Raw genomic sequence first — 18,503 nt, 5'->3', positions numbered from 1 at the left:
CCAGGCAGAGGCAAAGCGGAAGCCTGCCTGCCTGCCTGCCTGCCATATGGGGGAAGAGAGAGAAAAGGAAATGCCCAGGCTTCCTGCAGATGTCCATGTTTCCAGCTGGCTCTCCCGGGCTGCGTTCTAGAGGAAGAAAGACAGCATCTTTCTCCGTGCCCTGTGACTGCCTGCTGGCAGCGAGGACCCAGGAGTGCCCAATCCCTCTTCTTTTCCTCCTCCCCTTGGAAAAGAAGCAAGAATGAGGGGCGGGGATGGGAGGGGCAGAAGCTGAGCAGGGAGGCCTTTTCAACTGTCTTCTGAATTATTTTTAGTGACATGTGGGGCCACTTCAGCTATTCATACTGACTACATCCATGGCTTCCTTTCTGAAAGCTGTCTCTAAAGAAATAAAAATTAAAGGGATTGTGTATGGACCTGCTCATCGCTTAACTGTTTAGAACAGGGTCGAACAATTAGAATCTAGACAAATGTCTAACAGGTGGGAATGTCTGAGTGAACGTAACACAGCAACCCAATTTAACACACGCAGTGATCATAAAATGGAAACCCGCCCATGTTACCCAACTGGAAACTTAGACTCGGGCCTGCAAGATGGCTCGGGAGATAAAGGTGCTTGCCACCAAGCCTGGCAATCTGAACTCCATCCCCAGGATGTTGGGGAGAGAAAACTCCTGAGAGTTCTCCTCCAAGTGTCACATGCACACCCTGGCATGTGTGCCCCAAGTCCCCCACAGTAAACAAGTCAGTGAGTAAAATAACTGAAACACTAGGGTTAAATTTTGCATTCCAAATGTCAGACAACATAAAAAGGGGGAAGCCGACCAGGCCATGCTGGAAACTGGAACCATACAGTGGTTTCTTTGTGCGGCGAAGCTGTTACAGGCTTCACTTCTGCTTTTCTCTGCACTTTCTAAGTTGTGGCGGATAAACTTAATAGAAATGGAGCTCATTCACTGAGCATTTCTCTCGTACCCTTAGGATGGATTCCTCCATTCTCTCTCATTGATTTTAGAGTCAAAGCCTCCTTCCATCTCAACTTTCCCAATAAGAAAAGAAATTAGATAAGCAATCTATATCAAATTGTATATATAAAGAACTACACACTGAAAAAATAAGCATCTGAGTAGCAGACCCACACTTCAAGGCTAGTTCAAGGCTTAGCTCATTTTTTCAGAACTTCTCACTTGTCTGTGAACGCTTGTGTCCATATCTGTTCCATGTGTGTACTTTCATACTCCCCCCCCCCTTGGCTGCTCTTCCTCACATGCAGGGTATAGTGTTATACTGTCCCCATTGTCTGCCCTTCCTCACATGCAGAATTCACACGGGCGAATCTCAGAGATATTTCGGAAAAAAAGCAGTAAAGAGACTGTCATGCTAAACCAGGAGTTTCTGGGTTTGGCAGATGTCTCGGTGGTTTGGAGCACTCATTGTTCTTGCTGAGGACCTGGGAAAAATTCCCAGCACCCATATGGTGGCTCACCACTATCTGTAACTACAGTTCCAGGAGCTCCAACACCCTCTTCTGGCCTCTGTGCACAGCAGACATGCACACGGTACACGTGATACATGAGAGCAAGACACACACGTACGAGTTCATAAAGAAGTGCTGGGTTTCAATGTTCATACAAGTTATATTTACCACATGCCATAGTCCATTAAGTGTGTGACAGTATTGTGTCCAACAATTTAAACGCACACACTATTGCTAAAGCAATCACTGCGACTCATCTGAGCCCTTGACATGTCCTAGTCCTTTGTAGGTGGGAATCTTGACTCAGTGAGAGTGGCTACTGTCATATCAGGGCGGTGGTTGACGAAGCTTGAGTTGGCTGTGGTGATTTCTTCAAATAGCATGGCAGTGTGATCCTATTGATCAAATACCTGACATGAGCAACTTCAGGAAGGGAGGGTTCATTTGGGCCACCATTTAAGGGTACAGCCCGGATGGCAGGGAAGTCTTGGTGGCTTTTCCTTTTCACAAGAGACACCTCTACAGCAGGCAATGGTGCTGTCTCGTTTGTTTGACTCAGCTAATCCTTTGATATCATTTCCACGATGTCTTCTGTGCTCCTGTCAGTGATGGCATTTTGACAGTCACAATAGTAACTTCAAAGACTCTGACCCCAGATCTGCAAAACATGACAATATTGATGAAAAAGTGTGAGATGTTATGGGAATAACCAAGTGTAACCCAGAGTGAAATGAGCCCAGTCTGATGGGAAAATGGTGTTGGCAGACCGGCCATGGTAGACTGTGGGTTCCCATACCTTTCACCTGTAAAATCACAATAACCAGCCTGCCAACAAAACCCAGATAACACTGCCTCCAAATGAGCCAGTTGCCTGAGCTGATGCTTTTCAAAATAAGAAATACAAATGGGCAACTAATATATGAAAAATACTTATTATTGTTAGTCATCATGGAAATGCAAATCCAAGGCACAATGAGATTCCATGACATCTGTTAGAATGACTACCAAAAAATGTCCATGTGGACAACAGTATGGGGGCTTCTCAGAAACGTACGACTTGATCATTATATGATCAAGCTTTCCCACTCTGACTAAACCAACGTACCAATAAGAAGCCTACATGTCTGTGTCTATCAGGATAGTGTTCATAATAACTAAGACACAAAATCACCTTAGGTGCCCTTCAGTAGATGAGCTGATAAAGAAAATGTGCTATGTGTTCACAGTGAAATATTATTCAGTCATGAAGAAGAATGTCCAGAACTAGATAACAAGAGCCTATTGTGGAAACACCACCCACTGTGGCTGCAGGACACTAAGGGATCAAGCTGTAAGTGAGCTGGAGGCTACCTCCTGGCTCTCCCGCTTCCATGGTGCTGGGAAGTGACAAGCAGGCTGCTGGGGGTAAAGGTCACTGACGGTCTTACCTGACTGTGTACACAACATGTACACAATACTACGATCTGCCAGGTGAGGTGTGCCTACTGTTACGGGCATAAACAACTGCTCTCTGATTGTATTTGAGGCCATCCCACAGGAGGGGATTTGTGTCTGATGGTGTAAATGAGGTCAAAGCCCATGCATGACTTTAGGTCGTAGACCCTAGAGGAGAAGCTACTATCGTTGTTTTCCTAAATGAGTTAGGAGTCCCCACAGCAAGCTGGCTAGCAAGGCTCGCCACCAGTAAGCTCTAGGTTTGAGTAAGACCTCTTGCCTCAGTGAACGAGGTGAAAGAATGGTCAAGGACGACTCCAGACATCAACCTTAACCCTCCACATGCATGCATACACATGTGCATGTACTCACACATGTCCACACATACGCAAATGCCCCCACACACCACATCTACACCTTTGTGGAAAAAGAGGTTGAGAGGAGAATGATTTCATTAGCACACACTGCATGCACGTGTAGAAATGCCACAGTGAATGTCATTAATGTGTATAATTAATATGCTAATAAAAAGTAAAAACAATTCTTTTTGAAATTGTGAACATCTTAAGAGTACAGTAAAGTGAGGTGTAATAAACAAGATGTACCCAGACCCTTTCCGAGAGCCTGGGGGAGGGCAAGCTACCTTTTCCTCTCTCTTCTCTTTTTCTTTCCTTCCTATTGCAACCTAGAGATCAGCTGCAGTCTCGCCACATCACAAGATAAAACACACTAGAAATTTCGAAATCAGTGCCCTGAGGAAACTTTAGGCCTTACCCAAGATCCCCATAAGTTGTTTGGAAACGTGTTATCTGAAGTTTACTCTCCCAGCCAATTCAGACTCCATGAACCTGTACACTGAGATGGTCCGCTTTCCTCTGGTCCAGATGGGACAGCAGGCCTTCCTTAGTTTCCATGGACACCCTCATGCCCCACTTAGAAGGCAGCCTGAGTAAGCGGCTATCATCAGAGATGTTGGGGAGCTGAGGAGAAACTCAGACAGCGCCAGAGAGAACTTAGACACCCTTGTGAAAACCAAACCAAAGCAAACTCTGTGGCACTGGTGCTGGGGAATGTGTTCTTACTTTAGCTGATTTGCCTGGTCTCTCCCGCCCACTGCTTTACACGAACACATGGGCACACCAGTAGGCCCACGCCAGTGTTCTGTGGGCTCTGATGACAGCCCTGGAGCTTTCCAGGTGCCCAGCTGGGCAAACGGGTCTTTCACTGCAGCAGAATCCTCTCCTCTTACAAGGCCCTTGTGTTTATGGAGAGTAAACATTTTTTATCTGTTTTCATTTTGTTGACTTTGTGTCACTGAAATGAAATACCTTAGCAACCAATTTAATAAAGGGAAGTTGTTTGCTTAGCTCATGATTTTGAAGGCTTCACTCCACTGGCCTAGGCCCCTGGTGTCTAGTGGGAGTGGTGGTAGATACGGGTGAGAAAGGGCCGCATCTCAAGCCATGAAGAAGACAGTGAGGAGGGGGCTTTTTACTGCATGTCTCAGTGACTCAGGACCCCATGAAACTCCACGATTCTGCACTGCATCTCAATAGTGCCTCCCTAGGGACAAAGCCCTTAGTAAACATTCAACTTCCAAACTACAGTGTGTGTGTGTGTGTAAACATTCGACTTCCAAACTACAGTGTGTGTGTAAACATTCAACTTTCAAACTACTGTGTGTGTAAACATTCGACTTTCAAACTACAGTGTGTGTGTAAACATTCAACTTCCAAACTAGTGTGTGTGTGTGTAAACATTCAACTTCCAAACTACAATGTGTGTGTAAACATTCAACTTTCAAACTACAGTGTGTGTATGTGTGTGTAAACATTCAACTTCCAAACTACAGTGTGTGTGTGTAAACATTCAACTTTCAAACTACAGTGTGTGTGTGTAAACATTCAACTTTCAAACTACAGTGTGTGTATGTGTGTGTAAACATTCAACTTTCAAACTACAGTGTGTGTATGTGAACATTCAACTTTCAAACTACTGTGTGTGTGTAAACATTCAACTTTCAAACTACAGTGTGTGTGTGTGTGTAAACATTCAACTTTCAAACTACAATGTGTGTGTGTGAACATTCAACTTTCAAACTACAGTGTGTGTATGTGTGTGTAAACATTCACCTTCCAAACTACAGTGTGTGTGTGTGAACATTCAACTTTCAAACTACAGTGTGTGTATGTGAACATTCAACTTTCAAACTACTGTGTGTGTGTGTGTAAACATTCAACTTCCAAACTACAGTGTGTGTGTAAACATTCAACTTTCAAACTACAATGTGTGTGTGTGTAAACATTCAACTTTCAAACTACAGTGTGTGTATGTGTGTGTAAACATTCAACTTTCAAACTACAGTGTGTGTGTAAACATTCAACTTTCAAACTACAGTGTGTGTGTGTAAACATTCAACTTTCAAACTACAATGTGTGTGTGTGAACATTCAACTTTCAAACTACAGTGTGTATGTGTGTGTGTATGTGTGTGTGCTACACTTGAATATCACATTTCTATGATGGCAAACAGAAAACAAGGGCAAAAACAAGTAATACCTTAATCTTTAAGTCCCCTGAAAACTCACAGTTCATGCAAGAAGTAACCCCCACAATCACGGGTGCTGTAATAGAAGCAGGGACAAAAGACCCTAGGATTCATGGGGCTGGAATGACCTGTAGGTCTGGGCTTTTTCCTGAAGACGGAGTTTCTTTCCAGTCAGGTCCCGTGGCCCTTTAGTCCCAGTAAACACACAGAGGCTTCTATTGATTATAAACTGTTTGGTCGATGGCTCAGGCTTCTTATTGGCTAGCTCTCTCTTAATTATTAACCCATTTCTATTAAACTATGTATTACCATGAGGCTGTGGCTTACCCATAATGCTCTGGCATGTTACTCCTGTGGTGGCTACATGGCGGCTCTTGGTGACTCTTCTGTGTTCCAGCCTTCTCCTAGCCTGGTAGCCCTGCCTGTGCTTCCTGCCTGGCTACATCCTGCCTGTCCATTGGTCAGAACAGCTTTATTCATCAACCAATAAGAGAAACATATTTACAGCAGACAGAAAGACATCCTCCATTATTTTCCTGTTTCATTTCTGGGGGCTGTGATAAAATACTCTGACCAAAATGCAACTTAGGGGAGAAAGGATTTACTTAATTCACAATCCCAGGTTGGAATCTGTCATAGAGAAGTCAAAGTCATAGGAACTTCAGGCAGCTGGTCACGGCACATCCACAGTCAAGAGCAGAGAGAGAGAAATGCGGGGATACACACATGCTTGCTCGCTCAGTTCCGTTTCTACCCTTACTCAATTCAGTAGGCTCTGCTAGGGAATGGTGTTGCCCACAGTGGGCTGGGTCATCCCACAACCAATTGGCTTAACTAAGACAATGCCCGACAGACATGCCCATCTGCCAACCCAATGTAGACACTTCCTCACTGACATCAGAGGCCCCTTAAAAATTCAGGGCTTTTCATGCAGACATCAGAGTTATTTTCTCAAGCTATATGTTCACCTCACATGCCTCATATTTTCCCTCCAAAGTTTCTCTTTGGAGGCAGCTGCCAAGGTTCTTCTCGTTGCTTTGCATGACACATACACAGCATTTGACTGCATCAATCTCGAGGCCCTAACTACCCACCAACCTACAGGACACCTTCCATCTGCAAGTCAGGAGGTTGGACAACAGAGGACACAGAGGGGTCTGCAGAGAAAGTCAGTGTGTGCTGAGATGCCATCTCTCCAGCTCCCCACAGTGTTCTCTGTATACGTGGGCTATCTTTGTATCTGTTACAGTGATGAAAAACTAATACAACAACCTTATTATAGAAACTCAGATATAGGACATGCCCCTTCTGCTAGGAAAACATACAGCAAGAAGGCATTCAGTATAAAGCAGAAGATAGCCCTCATTGGACACAAGATGCTAGCAGCTTGATTTTTGACTTTCCAGACTCAAGAACTATGAGAAGTGAATTTTTGTTGTTTGTAAGCCACCCTACTCTATGGTATTTTGTTTTAGTATCTCGAATGGACTAAAATGTACATAACACAATCAACAGTCCCCAAATCCTCCCTTGCAGCTCCCACTGATATATAATATATTTACCTTTCTGGTCAGTTACACAGTAAAGGTCACACATATAGACTATTCCACAACTTACCTTTTCAACTTGGACATTCTTCATGTGTACAAATACAGGTCTATACTGGCTGCTCTCTGCGTAGCATAAATTCCTTCAGATTATTGACATTGGTCCTCTGTTCATGGAGTTTTGAAGGTGGTTTTCCAGCTTGTGTTATAACAGTGTGTGTGGTGGGCACACGCGCGCACGCACACACGGGTGCATGCAGAGAAGGCCTATGGTTGACATCAGGCATTGTCTCCATCACCCTGCACCTTCATCCGTTGAGACAGAGGGAGGGCATTAGTTTCTTTTCTGTGCCCAGAAGGGACTTATGGAAGAAACAGTGGGTTTTGACTTAAGGTTCCAGAGGAATAGGAGTCCACCATGACAGCAAGCAGCAGCACCACAGCAGCAGCGGGAAGCTGAGAGCCCTCGTGTTCAACAGCAAGCATGGAGCAGACATGAAGAGCTAGAAGTCGGGTGGGACCCAGCAATGTGCTCCCTCCAGCAAGACGGCACCACTGAACACACCACCAACGGGGCCAAGTGTTCGAATCCGCACGCTCACGACGGACATGCCTCATTCAAACCACCACCACACAGGCCGCGGACTCCAGGCATCTGTTCTCCAACAATGTGCAGGCTACCAGCACCTGCCTCTATGCTTGACTTTTCACATGGCTCCTGAAAGCGGCAACTCGGGTCTTTGCTCTTACACAGTACACACACCACTGACCGCGGCACCACCAAACACATTCCAGCCTTGTGTAAGGGAATTTTTAAAACCATCACAGTTCTTTCCAGAGTTTTGAACACCTGTCTGAGAGGCTTCTAGCTGGTGAAAACAGCACTGACTGGGTCTCCTCCCACCCATCCTGGGTCCACAAGCAGCCAACAACCAAGCTGCCTTGACACACTTGCCCCACCTGGTGGTCACTACTAGGTACTGCACAGTACCTAGCTTCTGAGAGTGATCAACAGTCCTGGCTTCTGAGAGTGATCAACAAATCTCACTCTCCTTGATGAAAACTCATCACCAGCGACAAAAGGGGCCTCCTTGAAGCCACAATCTAGCTTTCCAGGCTCAGCGTTTTAGCTCCATAACATTCTGTTCTCCAGGACACAATGGCACTCTAAATGGCTAAATCCCAATACCTGCCCTCTGCTCGACTTGAGTATCAGACCACCCACTCCATCCCATGGCTGCAAATGAACTCCTTCCCGCTAAGCATGCACAGCCCTACCTTTCCTTTCCTCTCTGAAGAGTGTGTGTATGTGTGTGTGTGTGTGTGTGTGTGTCTATGTCTGTGTGGGTGTCTGTGTGTGTGTCTGTGTGTGTGTGCCTGTGTGTGTCTGTGTGTGTGCCTGTGTGTGTCTGTGTGTGTCTGTGTGTGTGCCTGTGTGTGTCTGTGTGTGTGTCTGTGTGTGTGTCTGTCTGTGTGTCTGTCTGTGTGTCTGTCTGTGTGTGTGTGTGTATCTGTGTCTGTGTGTGTGTGTCTGTGTGTGTGTCTGTGTGTGTGTCTGTTTGTGTGTGTGTCTGTGTCTGTGTGTGTGTCTGTGTGTGTGTGTGTGTCTGTGTGTGTGTGTCTGTGTCTGTGTGTGTGTCTGTGTGTGTGTCTCTGTGTGTGTGTGTGTGTTTCAATTCTCCTCACATGGAATTTTTCTTTTTCCAACAACCTTGTCATATACATGGAATGTCTCATATACGACATTTGAAGGTAAAGACTATTTAGGTCAACACAACAGGATCTGGAATCACCTGCCCCCCCCCACCGATGCAGGAAGACACCCTTCTTGTGGGCAGGCCCATTCCCTGACTGGGGTCCTGCACTGTATAAAATGGAGACAGGGAACTGGGTAGCAACACATAGTCACCCTTCTCTGTTTCTGACTGTAGAAGTCATGTGACCACCTACTTCAAGCCCCTTCTGCCTTGGCTTCCCCACCATGATGAGATGAACCTTGAACTGTGAATGCAAATGATCCCTTTCTCCCATGAGTTGCTTTGTCAATGATGTTTTATCACAGCAACAGGGAAAGCAGGTGACACTCAGGAGCCCTCCTCACTGTACTGGAGGACACTGTTGTCTTCCAGGCACTATTTCTTCCCTGATGTCTTCCACAGTGCCCACAAGACTACACACAAGAACTAATGAGCAGACACCAGGGTACAGGCAGCACCCATAGACCCAAGGGAAGGTGGCCACATGTTTTCTCTTTTCCCAGATGTGAAAGGGTGCACTGAGAACTGCTGTTGGCTAAGACAGTCCAGAGGGTGAAACTAGTGAGCAGAACCACACAACCCAATTTTCAGCAAATAACTTGCTTGGTCAAGCCTAGCAATCATTTGAACATATGAACCCGCTGTTTGTTACTACTCTGACAAGCAAGGAACGGTGGACTTGGGTTGCAGTTTCCAGCCATGTTCCATTGTGAAGGCACCTCTACAGTGGGCCTCATCTTTTAGTAAATGCCTGCTAAGGAGCTGAATAGGCCGTAGAGTTCTACAAAGCTGTTCCTGTCTAACTGTGTGAGCAAGCCGACAGCAAGAGACTTCCTGTTCTTGACTGTGTAAGCTGCCTGCCTGTCTCTTGGAGCCCAAAGCACCTGACGGCACTAAGACAGCCATCTTGGCACGCCTTCCTTCATCCCCTGGTTACATGTTTTCTTGGCAAGGAGGAGTAGTCACAGGGTGCCAGTGTCTCTGGTTTCATCCAGAGGTCTTCTGGTGGCCTTTGATGACCCTGTGCTCTTCCTCCTATCCCATTCAGTTATGTGCAGCCTTTTCATCCTCCAGCATGAGAGAGGAACCCAGGACAGGACTCAAAGGGGCAGCGTGCAGCTGATGTTCACAAACATGCTCTGCCCTCACTACTATTGTTATTATTGTGTGTATGTGTGTATGTTGTGTGCTCATGCCCGTGTGTGTGCACATGTGTGTCCTCCTCTGTCACCTTATTTTTTGAAACAGTCACTCACTGAATCTGCAACTCACTGATTCATAGACTGAATGGCCACTGAGATCCAGGGATCCTCTGGTCTTCACACACTCACACTCACTCACACTCACTCACACTCACTCACACTCACACATACTCACACACTCACACACTCACACATACACACTCACACACTCACTCACACACACATACTCACACACTCACACTCACTCACACACTCACTCACACACTCACTCACACTCACTCTCACACTCACACACACTCACACACACTCACACTCACACACCAATGCCAGAGTTACAGCTATATACCTGGACTGCCAGGCCCCACTTTTCACATGGGTGTTGGGGATTCAAACCCAGGTCCACATGCTTGTACAGCAGTCACCTTACTGACTAAACCATACCCCTAGCCTCATGTCTGTTCCCCCTCAGGGTCTTGGCACTTACTATTTCTGTGTACACCCTTGGCATGATGGGAGTTCTGCTCCCTTTTAAGCAACTCTTAAACTGAGGTCTTGCCTGGCCGGGCTTCCTCAAATGGCCCCTATACCCTTCTCCAGCTTGTTCTGTGTTGATTTCATCATGGCACTTGAGGGACGTGAAATCACGTCTTTCTTTTTTTCTATGCTGTGTGCATCCTCTATGAAAATCTTCATTTTAGCTAATTAATTTACTTATTTTTCTACTTACTGTTATTCCAGACAGGGTTTCTCTGTATAACATCTCTGGCTGACCTGGAACACACAGAGGTCCACCTGCCTCTGCCTCCTTAGTGCTGGGATTAAAGGTGTGCACCTTCACACCTGGCTTTCAAAATCTAAACTTCTTAAGGCCAAGTCATGGCCTCTTCTGTTCACTGTTGGAGTCTCTGGATGCAAACCCCTCAAGATACTGAGCACCTAGGGGGTGTTCAGTAAATACCCCCCACCGTGTGTGTGTGTGTGTGTGTCTGTCTGTCTGTCTGTCTGTCTGTGTGCTGCTGGAGATTAAATCCAGGGCTCTGCTCTTGATAAACAAGCCCTCTACCACTGCCCAGCTCTGAATGGATTTACAATAACTTGAACGGTACTGTCTTGTCCCCGAGTCAAGAGAGGATACATTCACACAAATGCCATCTTTGCTTCTGATCCTGGAAGGCTCCAAACATCTTCCGGACAAACTGGCTTTCGTTCTCCTGTCAATCCCTTGAATTGAAAGTGTATGTGACCCGGAAGTCCTTCTGATCAAACCCAGGGCTTTGTGCATACAGGGCAAACACTCTGCCACGGAGTTGCCTCCCTAGCCACACCCCTCACTGTACATGTATATATTTAATATGCATGCATATGTAGTTCTCCAAAATCCTTTCTGCTTAGTAATACGATTAACACAAATGCTATTGGGCCAGGCATTGATGGGATGATGGAATTACCTCTAGGGGAGCCACATTGTATGGGAAGTTAAAGGAGGCCTCATGAGGCTCTGAGAATGGGCAAATAGAAGTGGATGCAAGGTCAGGCTTGACGCTGCTCCACACAAGGTGGGAGCACGAGGGATCTTTTGGCACAGACCAGGGCGGGAGCACCAGGGATCACCTGACATAGACCAGGGCAGAAGCACCAGGGATAGCCTGGAATAGACCAGGGCAGGAGCACCAGGGATAGCCTGGAATAGACCAAGATGGGAGCACCAGGGATAGCCTAGAATAGACCAGGGCAGGAGCACCAGGGATAGCCTGACATAGACCAGGGTGGGAGCACCAGGGATCACCTGACATAGTCCATGGCGGGAGCACCAGGGATAGCCTGGCATAGACCAGGGCAGGAGCACCAGGGATAGCCTGGCATAGACCAGGGCGGGAGCACCAGGGATAGCCTGGCATAGACCAGGGCGGGAGCACCAGGGATCGCCTGGAATAGACCATGGCAGGAGCACCAGGGATCGCCTGACATAGACCATAGCTGTTTTATGGCTCATGATGGTGGAGGCGTCCCAGCACCTGTGAGCAGTGGACGTGTATCTGCAAGAGAGAATGGGCGGACAATTGCCAGGCAGGGTTTTAAGGCTCGGGGACACGTGTGAGGGCTCAGCCATAGAAAGAAAGTTCTGGAAAAGGTTCATTCCCAAGAAATGTCTGGGGGAGCATCCATGCCATCATCAGGATATTTGTCTCCGCTTTCAAGTTAGTGTCCAATCTGGGGACACTGGGCCATAGAAAGTCTGAATCTGGAATCAGGGTTATAAAAACGAATCAAATATACATGGGTCTTAAGAGTGACAGGTGGGGTCAAGGAGCCATTAGTAAATGTTCTCCCCAATTCCTCAGCTACTTTATCACTTTCCTTTCCCTAAACTAGCCTTCCTGTCTGTCTGAGTGTTTCTGTTGCCACAACAAAACACCATGGCCAAAAAGCAAACTGGGGGAGGGGAGGGTTTATTTGGCTTACACTTCCATATCTCTGTTTATCACCAAAGGAAGTCAGGACAGGAACGAAAGCAGGGCAGAAATTGAAGGCAGGAGCTGATGCAGAGGCTATGGAGGGTGCTGCTTACTGGCTTGCTCCCCATGGCTTGCTCAGCCTGCTTTCTTAGAGAACCTAGGACTGCAAACCCAGGGATGGAACTACCCACAGTGGGCTGGGCCTTCCCTTATTGATCACTGATTCAGAAAATGCCTTACAGCTGGATCTTATGGAGACTCCTGCCTCTCTGAAGACTCTAGCTTGTGTCTAGTTGACATAAAACCAGCCAGTAAAAAGACCCCTTGTTAACTTGACACACAAGCACATCACTATTAAGCCACAACCCTTCCTTTCTTATGCATCCCCAAGATCTCACATTAAAAACATAAGTAATTTTGAAAGTCCTACAGACTTTACAAATTCAAACACATTAAAATTTCAGTCTCTAAGATAGCCAATCTCTTTTAAAATCCAAAGTCTTTTAAAATTCAAAGTCTCTCCATTGTGGGCTCCAAAAAAAAAAAATTAACCAAATGCTTTCTTACTTTAAGAGTGAAACATCAAGGCACAGTCACAATGTAACCAAATGCTTTCTTACTTCAAGAGTGAAACATCAAGGCACAGTCACAATGTAACCAAATGCTTTCTTACTTCAAGAGTGAAGCATCAAGGCACAGTCACAATGTAACCAAATGCTTTCTTACTTCAAGAGTGAAGCATCAAGGCACAGTCACAATCAAATCAAAGCAAAACCACACTCCAACCAACCAATGTCTGGGGTCCACTCACCGTCTTCTGGACTCTTCCAAAGGGCGTGGGCCGCTTCTCCAGCAGCACACACAGCCGTCCTCTGGGCTCAGGCTGGCCGCTCTCCACTGCTGCTGCTGTCCTTGGTGGTCACCCCCCGACACTGGCATCTCCATCTGGGGGCTTCTGCTGCGATTGGGCTGCACCTACACCAATAGCTCTCATAGGCTCTCATCATGGTGCCAAGCCTCAGCTTCTCTGCATGAATTCAAAACCATTAAAACCTGGATGACCCTTACATGTTACCAACCCTACTATCAACATGAGGTGTTGCCTTGGCCACCTCTGGAACACATCTTTTCTGTGCTCCTGGGAAACACTTCACAGAAGACTCTGGTCTCAGCTCCTGCTAACCAGCACCAATTGTCCCAGTAACACAAAGGTTTCACTTCAATGGTGCTGGTCTCTGACTCTTCAGCCCCAGCTGACCAGAATAACAGAATCTTAATTCAAAATAGCAAACAGCCCTGGTAGAGTCTTTAAGCTTCCCTCTGAAGCGTTGCAGGCCAGGCCCCATCTTTGGTTCTGCTTTCAACATTGTTACCTGCCAAGCTCTGATAGAACATCCCACTGAGCTCTCAACACTCACAGGCTCTTCGAGCCCCAAGTTCCAGATTTCTTCCAAAATCCCCCCCCCCAAAATGGTCAGGCCTGTCACAGTAACACCCCTCTCCAGGTACCAACGTGTCTTTCTGAGGGTTTCTATTGCTGCAACAGAGCACCATGAATAAAAGTTGGGAAGGAAAGGATTTATTCAGCTTACACATCCATGCTGCTGCTTATCACCAGGAGGACAGGTGTGAATTTGAGGCCAGCCTGGGCTACATAGTAATTACAAGGCAGCCTTAGTCTATGGAGGGAGACTCTGACCAAAACATAATTTTTATAAAAATCTTAAACAAAACATATTCATAGTACTTGGTTTGTTCAGTTGCCAGCATCGTATTTTATTTATCCTGTTTGGGATTTTGAAGACAGTCGTGCTTAAGAGTGACTTAAGAGGCCTTAAGATCCTTCTGTGTGGCCAAGGTGTGTTTTAAAGGCCCCTAAAAAGTCACTTCTTTCAAACCCACAAATAGTGTGCTGCTTTTTAACTTACTTATTTGCTTGTTTGGGGTATGTTCATGCCGTGCCCTGTGACTTGAGAGTCGGTTCTCGCCCCCATCTCATTAAAGCACCGTTTCTCATGTTTGTGGTGCACAGCATACCCCATCTCGCTGCAGAAGTGCCGGGATTACAGATGTGACCTACCACATCTGGTTTTTCATAGGGCTCCGGGAATCAGGCTTGTGTGGCAAGCGCTTTTAACCCCTTGAGCCAACCGCTAGCCCTAACCGTTTTCTTGTTGTCTAGGAACACAACCATCTTTGTTAACCCATTTGAAGTGTCCTAGAAAGCAGAAGAGATGGGGAGGGGCTAGAAAGGATGGCTAGAGCAGGGCTGTCTCTCTAGCTCTTCCCAGATACGTGTGCACAAAGAACATCAGGGTTTTATTGAACAAGAACAAAAATTTGGCTAGTCAGAAGGTATGCTAGCCAGCTTCTCATGGCCGTAATGAAATGCTAGAGACAATTACCTTTAAAACAAAAGGGTTATTTTGATTTGTGGCTGGTAGGACCCTGTCTTAGACCTCTGGTGAGGCAGGACACTACGGGGGGAGCACATGGCAAATCAAATCGTTTACATCATGAGTCAAGAAACCAAGGAATATGTGGAGGGCTAGAGGGATGGCTCCGCACTCACACGCACTTACTGCTCATATGGAAGACCTAGGTTCACTTCCTAGAGCCCATGTTAGGCAGCTCACAGCCATCTGGACTCCAGTTGTATGGATCCGGCACACTCTCCTGGCCTCCAAGTATCTGCATGGTACACATATAGACACTCAGGCACATCAAAATACAATACGTAAGATAAATCTTCTTTTTAATAGAAGATGGTCTAGGATCAAAAGTCTTCTTTGAAGACATGTGCCACAGTGACCTACCAACCTCCCAACCGCACCCTGCTAGGAACAGCACCACCAACCCGTGGATCTTTGCAGATATTTAACTTCTAAACTGTCGTGGTTAATCTCGATTGTCAACCTGACTGAATTTGGAATATTGTAGAAGATAATTCTGAACGTATCTGGGAGGGTGCTTTCAGAAATTTCTACCCGAGGAACACCTACACAAGTGGGGGCGGCAGCACCCCACAGGCTGCGACCCTGGACTAAGCACCGAATTCATCTCTCTACTTTCTGGGCCTGGATGCTCAGGCTCCTGCTGCCAAGCATCCCCTCCACGATGAGCTGCATCCCACAGAAGCAGGACCAGAAATGAGCCCTTAGCTGGGTACTTCCTCCCACTGATGTAAGAGGCAGCCACGACACAGACCTGTAATTCTGATCTTCAGCATCCCAGGGCTTAAGAACATGTTACATTCTTTCAGAACTTGGGGACTATGTCTCACAATTGTTCCAACCTGCAACCTCATCAAATATTACCTGATTGATTAAGGGTCTGATTGTGTGTGTGTGTGTGTGTGTGTGTGTGTGTGTGTGTGTGTGTTGGGGAAGGCCGCCTTCACTTAACTGACATTCTTTCAAAGACTCCAACAGAAGCAGTGATGGAAGACAGAGGCAGACGGGGAGATTCAGAGGTAGGTCAGATTTGGTCCCTGCCTTCCAGATGCTACAAGTCCACAGGAGGGATAGCCATGAATAGAAATAAACGAGCTCACAAACAAGCTACACAAGGTCACTTTCACACTGACATTTTATTGTTCTGGTCTATTTATCCATCCAATAAATATATATTCAAGACAGGAAAGTTGAAGCAGAGGTCCACAGGAGTACAGAGAAGGGCAGAACTACTCTAAATGTGGGTCTCCTGGAGGTTACGGTATGGGTGATATCTGAACGGAATCCTAACTGATGAGCCGAGATTTGGGAGGTCAATGCCTCCATGTGTGTTTATCATGGTAGTGCCACAGTTTAGGAGCCTTAAAGTATAGTATGGCTTACAGTAGTTTTTACAGAGGTTACACATTCTCCAACCTTCTTTCCACCGAAGTTGGGGACACATTCTTCTTGTGGATATGGGCGCTAATGACAGACTCACATAACAGACGAGAGTGGTGGTGATTCTGTTATCTGGCTTGCTTTCTCAGCACAAGTGTACGGGGAATCACTGGACAAGAGAGGCTGCGTGAAGATGTCATATGGAGAGACAAACGCTGTGTCTCCCCAGCACCAAGCAGACACACAAGTATCAGAACTCAGCATCATGTCATCTGCCTGTTAGTCTACGCACTGAGGCCCAGACATTGTAGGACAGTGACAAAACCCTTCCCTGCTGACTCTTGCTCAGATTTCTCACATATAAGAATGTCTGCACATAATCAAAGGTTGTTTACATCATTGTTTTGAGGGTGATTTGTCCCTCAGTCATACTAACTAGCAAATATTTTCTGACATATAAAGCAGAATTTGTGGTTTTCCGATAAATACAAGTCTCAAAATTCATGTGAGAATTTCTGACTACTTAAGGGCACTGGGGGCTGATGATTTGTTAGTTGGCTTCTGAGACAGGGTGGCATGTAGCCCAGGCAGGCCTCAAACTCTGCCATGTAGCTCAGAAAAAATTTGGATTTCTGATCTTTTTGCCTGTCTTAACTAGTGATGAGATTATAGACATGTATTGCCTGGCTTATACTGTTTGGAGACTGAACATGCATGCTAGGCAAACACTGTACCGGTGGAGTCCCACCCCACCCTCACTGATAGCTCTTGAGTAATGACATGTGACTGGGATGATGCTTTCTATAATTGCTCTCTGATGTTTTTGCGAGCAAACCGATGTCTTCTCACAGCCGATTTTGTCATCAGCTAAGGGCAGAGCATGCACACAACCTCTGAAGTTCATGCCCCAGGGAAGTCTGGGAGCAGACACACCCATCTCTGTGGGTCTCTTTTGCTTTGTTAGGGAGACCTGGGGACATGGAAACAGTAACAAGGTGGGTGGGGAATTTTCAGGCTTATCACTATATAAAAATCCATCGTTTTGTGATACACTTACCATTTCTCTCATTCCTGTAAGATGAACAAAAAGTGGATGGTGAGTCCTATAGGAACAGAAATGAACACAGTGATATGAAATGCAGCCATCGACCTTTTTAAGTCTACCTCCACTCCCCATACATACTATTTCTTACCTCTGAACTTTTGTCAAGCTGCCCTATCTAAAATGTTCTAATTCTTTTTCTTCTTCTAGAAAACTCAAGACACAGTTCCAAGCCATCTCATTCATTAATTAACTTCCAGAATAAAGATGAAAACTGGAAAACTGTACCAAATGCCCCATCACGTAGTGGATGGACAACCATGTGGAGGATGGGCCCCTTGGAGGGAAAAGGTATCTATTACATCCACCACCCCAAGAGAGCAGGTGACAACTGTTCCCAGCATCCCAAAAGAGATCAGACTACTTAAATAGACTGGTAGATGAGGTGGTAGAAATTCAGCTATCTACCTCTTGACTCTTCGCCCACTCACAAGCATGTGGAGAAGCACACACCACAGACTGACAGAATTCATGAGGCAGCACCAGGGCACGTGGTCAGAGTAGAAGATATTGGCAGGCTGAGAACAAGAGTCATAACGAGTATCTTTCAGAAACTCTAAAAAGCTTTCTTCTAAACTTAGCCAATGGGGAGGGGCTGTAGAGACTGAGATGAGTGACTAGAAGAGGAGAGAAAACTCAAGAGGCTGTGATATGCAGAAATGTAGCAGAGCGTGTGTGTGCGTGGTAAGCCAGTGTCCATACAATACAGAAACCACAGAGACTGAGGACGGGGGTTCTGCTCTGCATTTGCCAATAGTGAGTTTTTCCAGCAGGTCCCCATTGTTCTCAAATTAACTATACTTTTTCCACAGCCCCCAAGTGTGCAAGCACTTAAAATCACACTCTAATGACATTGGCTCATGTTGGGTCAACTCTGGTTATTAAATTCAAGTATTTAATTAAAGTGAAATTAAATCCTGGGTTGTTCTTTGGTTTCACTTGGCCACGTTTCTAGCATCAGCAGGCATATGGATGTTGAGCCTATGGGAAGCACAGATTGTAGAGCATCTCCACAGTGGGGGAAAGTTCCACAGAAACCATCTCTGTGTGTCTGAGAAAGTGGCTGTGCCAGGCAGAAAGTACACAGACCAAGCAGGCCTTCTTACACGGTTACTTCCATCCCCCCTCTACTTCCGCCATCCCCATCC

The 18,503-nt window shown here is 46.2% G+C and overlaps 1 long non-coding RNA gene across 1 annotated transcript; it reads right to left on the bottom strand.

Moving 5' to 3' along the window:
• Positions 1-1,735: 1,735 nt before the first annotated feature.
• Positions 1,736-17,358, bottom strand: LOC110343475. Its single transcript, XR_002385766.2, has 4 exons — positions 17,311-17,358; positions 15,003-15,111; positions 13,232-13,447; positions 1,736-2,135 (listed from the first exon to the last, which is right to left on the bottom strand). It is a non-coding gene; the product is annotated as an uncharacterized LOC110343475 (long non-coding RNA).
• Positions 17,359-18,503: the final 1,145 nt, after the last annotated feature.

This window comes from Mesocricetus auratus, unplaced genomic scaffold (genome assembly GCF_017639785.1).
Source record: "Mesocricetus auratus isolate SY011 unplaced genomic scaffold, BCM_Maur_2.0 Super-Scaffold_100011, whole genome shotgun sequence".
Lineage (NCBI taxonomy): Eukaryota > Metazoa > Chordata > Mammalia > Rodentia > Cricetidae > Mesocricetus > Mesocricetus auratus.
This window is presented reverse-complemented; position numbering and strand designations above follow the sequence as displayed.